The sequence below is a fragment of the Echinops telfairi genome, unplaced genomic scaffold, assembly GCF_000313985.2.
Source record: "Echinops telfairi isolate 266 unplaced genomic scaffold, ASM31398v2 ScPeMD7_7467;HRSCAF=8505_1, whole genome shotgun sequence".
In the NCBI taxonomy this organism is placed as follows: Eukaryota; Metazoa; Chordata; class Mammalia; order Afrosoricida; family Tenrecidae; genus Echinops; species Echinops telfairi.
Window position 1 is genome coordinate 21,997,364 of NW_022111368.1, and position 5,328 is coordinate 22,002,691.

Genomic DNA, 5,328 nt, shown 5'->3' on the forward strand with positions numbered 1-5,328 from the left:
TTCTCTTGGCTGTCTACTCTATGGAGTTTATTGGGCTTCTTGAAAGAAAAGCTCTCTTTTTGGAGATATTTGAGAACTTTCTGTGACATTGTTATTTCAAATATTTTGAAAAGTGTCCTTCCTTATCTGCAGAGGATATGCTCCCAAACTCCGAGTGTCGCCTGAAACTTCAGATAACACTGGACTCCATATGTCCTAAGTTTTTTCCGATATATGACATATGATAGGCACCCACAGTGTCCCAAATGGGCAGCATTAGCCCATTGGATATGAGTAAGGTGCAGCACAGCTGCTCACCCAGCTGTGTTTCCAGGCTTGGCTCCAACCGAGAATGGGGATGCCAGCTCCAGGGGGGGGCAAGACAGCATGCAATTTTGTCACGCAATTCAGAATGGCCCGTAATTTCAGTACATTTTGGATTATGGGTAACTGAAACCACAAAAAGCAACACTAGAGGTAGAGGCAGGACTACTGTATTTCTGTGCCTGTTTCACTAGTCTAGATTTCTTGTTAGGGGCTTATGGTTCCTTTTGATGAGGTCCCATGTAACCCTTTGTTCTTTTTATTTCATTCTTTCCCTTCAAACTGGGTGTAAGCAAGCAGTCCCTAGATTCTGACGGGACTTCCTTCCTAAGCCTATCTTTAAGTCGAATTTGTATATAAGTTAGGTACAGTTTGTATCTGTCAGGTAAATATCCGTCGTACTTTGTAATGTATAGTGTTCATTTCTGTACGTAAAAGCACTAAAGAAGCGCGTTCAGATTGCACTGAAACGTTTTCTCACAGTGTGCTCTAGTACTATAATTGATGTGTTGATGCCCACTTTCCCCATTTGTTATTATGAACCACTATATGTTGTCATTACTGGAGTCAGTGAAGACTACATGGGCACCTGGGCCTGGCCAGGCCCAAACTCAGCCTCATACTCTTTTCGGTTGGTGGCAGCCAGAGTCTTGCCCCTTTATGTCTAGACTCTCCTTCCCCACCATCTCCAGAACGGATAACCCAGCTCAGGCTGCAAGGCCTGGGCCAGGAGAGGCTACCAAGATAAGATTGGACTGGGATGGAGGAAAGCCCAAGTCTGGATTGAGGTCCAGGGTCACGATACTGTACCCAACTTTGGACAGTGTCAGAGAAACACCTGGCCAGGTCAGGTCTGCATTTAGCAACCCCTTCTCTGCCCTGAGGCCTCCGAATGAGCCTTCACTGGCTCCAGGACCAAGGTGGAGGCTCAAGGCCAATGCTTGCCCCGTGTGACACCATCACCTTACAGGCTCAGTTGACACAGGCAGCACAGGGTCTGGACCCAAGTGGGTGTAGGTGTTAGAAATGCCTGTTTGCTGCTGTCAGATGAGTCTGGTATGAGGTGGGACTCCACTCAGCCCTTCCCCATGCACTTGCCTTTGGGTTTGCCCCAAGGAAAGACCGACAGGGATGGTTCCTAAGTGTGAGTTGCAAGTGAGCCAGACAATCGCCTGTAGAGTTGTTTGCTTGTTTGCTTTTTTTTTTCCTTTTAGGTCACTGATTCTTCCACTGATTCAGTTCTACACTTCTATAGACTTGTTTTTTCTGCTATTTATTATTGAGCTTCGGGAGTTCTAATTGCTAATATTTTAAAGATTCCATCAGTGTTACATGTGTCATTTTGTTCCTACAATGTTTTCCCAAGTTCTAGGTTTGGGGGAGATTTTCCTTTATCTCTCTGTGTATACCCTCAGTTCTGGTTTTTTGAAGTCTGTGCCAGAGAGTCCCATCATTCCTGAACACACATAAGTTGTTTTTGTCCCTTTTATTTGTGATATTTGGGCTAACTTTTCCTGTTTTCCAATTGTTGTCTTCAAGACAATTTTTTTTATTGTTTGTTTTTGTTTTGATGTATTAGAAGTGTATTTCCATTTTTCCTGGATTGTTTCCTGCCCTTTTATTACTTTAGCTATCATTATTGTGTATTACTAAGGTGTGTGTGCCTTGGGGGCTGCCAACTGGTTAATTGTAATTTCTCGCCCAGATAGTCAATTACGCATGTCGTACGTGTGTGACATTAAGCACTTACGATTTCCCTTTGGCTAACTGCTGGAAACGGAAAGAACAGGGCTCTTCCCCATGGCAGGACAGGGAGTATCAGGTAGTTGGAGCCTCTCTTTAGTGCTTGAAAGATGGTGCCCTCTGTACCACTTACAGGATGATGAGGCGAGGCACCCTGTTGTTTGCTGGATGGGTTGGGGTAAGGCCTACATGAAGCCTTAAGTAGGTGGCATAGTGGATAGGAAAACAGTAGGTGGTTTCTCCCCATTGGCAGTAATGCGGGAGCCCTATGAGGAAGGGTGGAGAAGTTCTTCCCTGGGAGTTGGACCAGGGGGATAGTTTTGAAGAGTCTGTTCTTTGTCAACAGGCCCTGAGTGCTTCTGCCCAGACGAGGGAGGCTCAGACAGCTCTCCCGGAGGGCGCTGTGCAGATACAGAAGGGGAAGGGGGGCCCCGGACTAGGGGCAAGCTTGGGACTCCATATTTGGGTGTCCTCCAGGGATTATGGGGAGACTCCAATCAGTGGGACAGTACCAGAGGGGTCTGAGCAGTTAACGTGCTGTCTCTGTGTGCAGGACAGTCTATAATTTGCAATGGGGGAAACTTAGCCCTCTGATTCTTGGTGGGCTTGGGATTGTGGGGAATTTCTGTGCTAATGATCTGATCTCTGTAGGGGGAGGGAACCACATACTTTGCCAGCCCAGCTTGTCTGCACTGAGGAGGCCTGTTGGATTCATCTCCCCTTTCCCTTCCCCCTGCTCCTCCACCTTCCCCCTGGAGTGCACTCCCATGTTGATCACTTTCTTGGCCTGAAGTCCCTTCAGTCCATCCTGCAGTCCTTTACTGCCACAGTTCTCCCCCCGTGCTTCCCTGGTTTCTGCAATGTTGTTCGTGTGTGTTGTTCTCGCTCAGTCTTGGTACACTGACTTCATTACTGAACTGTTAATCTAGTACTTCTGTCTCAGATTATTTTATTTCCTGTTAGTCTGTTCCTGGTCTCCCCAATCAGGGAGTAGCCACCCCAAATGGGCCCTACTGCTCTGAGCTAGCCAAGTGGCCAGCTTGTGTGAGATCGCAAAGTCTCTGCTCACCCACTGCCCTTTCTCGGTCTCTCCTTCCACGCAGTATTGAATCTGTTTCCTCACTCCTTCATTGGATGGTCAGAGGTCCAAGGCAGCTGTTCATGTGTGATCTCGATTGGTTGTACAAGGTTCCGTGTAGGAAAAGGATGCTACATTGCCTCTCGCTCAGCGGCCTTCTTGGCCTGTCCAAAGTGAAAGTTTCCGGTCAATACCAGTTAGTTGACTGGTCTGCATATCTATTGAGCTTGCCTCTGATGTATTAAAAATACTTTTTGTTCAAACTTTTAAATTTTAAACATGAGAACAGAGGAAGTATGTTCCTCTCCCTGGAATTGTTTTGAGGAACCTTTTCCTAGGCCTCATGACTCAGTGGTCTACAGGACTCAACGGTCATGCCCTGAGCACTGCCGAAGGGACCAAAGAGAAGTCCCCGATCGAGGGGGGCTAACGAGCTTGCAGGGAGACATTGACATGGCACATTCTGGCTCGATTTGAACTGCTTTGATTATGATTAAAACATATTTCAGAGCCCAGTCTCTCTTCCTCACACTCTACCAAAACCCACACTACTTTTATTTAGCCCACTGGAATAGTGTACGTGTTTTATGTACAGTCATAGAACGAATACCTAATTATAAATTTGGTAGTATGGCTTCTAAACCAGGAAACAATATTTCCATAATTTTAGATGCTTAAGTGGAGCAGACGCAAATATTTATGATAAAGAAGTAATTTGGAAACATGATTTAGTTTGGAGGTTGTCCTTCCTGGATCGCTGCAACAAAAATACTATTGCATTAAAGGGTGTTGTGTGAAAATTACCTTTCCTGAATCAGCTTATCAAATTACTTTGGAGGTTAGCCTCAAAAAAAAAAAATCAACAATTGGTGGCAGGAAGTAGAATTTCAGGAATTTCTTCAATCATTTTCTTAGCAAAAGTCATTTTTTTAAGAAAGAGGGCCTTGTTGAATAACTATGCCTCACTCTTCTTATCGTCTTTCTTTCCTTTTAGTTCTCAAAATTAAGCAAGTTTTTTTTAATATACCAGCAATGCACGTTTTTTAAAGCTGTTAACTTGTAGCTATGTTTGCTTGTTTGTTTTTTTTCCCCTGCCAAATAATATCACTTTAATTTTGAGGTTAATACACAACCTGTAAAATAAGGGAGGCTGGTAACCAAAGGTTGATCTGAGACAAAACATTTTTTGCTATTCTCCGCTAATGATTTTAGCACTTTGTTGTGATTTCCCCCTCCTCTAAGACAAGGAGTTTCTTAGAGTTGCTCTGGCATCTTCTAATCCCTTACTCTACTCCACGGTTGGCTCAGACTAACAGCACTAGCACCACTTGAAAGTTTGTTAGAAGTCCAGACAGTCAAGCCCCTGGTCAGACTTACTAATGACTATTTTTAAGAAGCCGCTATGTACTGTAAAGTTTGCAAAACCACTAGTCTAATGAATGACCATTTGTATTATTTATAGAATATAATCTCAGGGAGATTGTATGGCTCAATGAATGGGTTTTTTGGTTGTTGTTTATTTTGGTTTTTAATTGTCTTGAAGAACTTATATAATCCATTCCACAGTTATTAGGTTGAGCCATACGAAATTGCTATTCCTGTAAGTCAAACACTGGGCAACTCCTCGCAATGTCGTATGATTCAACTTAACATTATATAAAGGCAGTTGACTTCTCCGAAAAGTGGACAAAGGAAACTGCGCCCTTTCCTACGTTCTACTCGTCACCACTGCTAAGTGCTGTGGGACTGGCCTCAAGACGTGGGGCTGTTCAGAGATTCCTGGGGCTGTGCGGTAGAACCACTACAGATGGCCGGCTTGAACCGCCAGACGTCTATTTTCTCTGTCTGGTGAGCTAGAAGTCTGCATTCCGCACTCCAGGGAAAAAGTTTTTGTTTTCACTTGGGTCGAAGAGCCTTGTATTTTCTGCCTCCATGACTCAGTTTCCTGGAGGTCTTCGTGTGCTGTCTAGCTCCTCTCCCTCTGTGCTTGTTTCTCTGTGCCTGATCTGGTTGTTTAATCTCAGACGTGATTGACTGAAGACTAACCCTAAATGGACACACCTAACTAAGCCCCGTTGCTCCCAAATGGGGTTATAGTCCCTGGTGTAGGGATTTCAGATTTATGTCATGTCTGTTGGGCTGGCCAGGGAGATGTCTATCTCTGTCCTCATGTCCAGGAGGATGAGTAAAATTCGGCTGGGAAG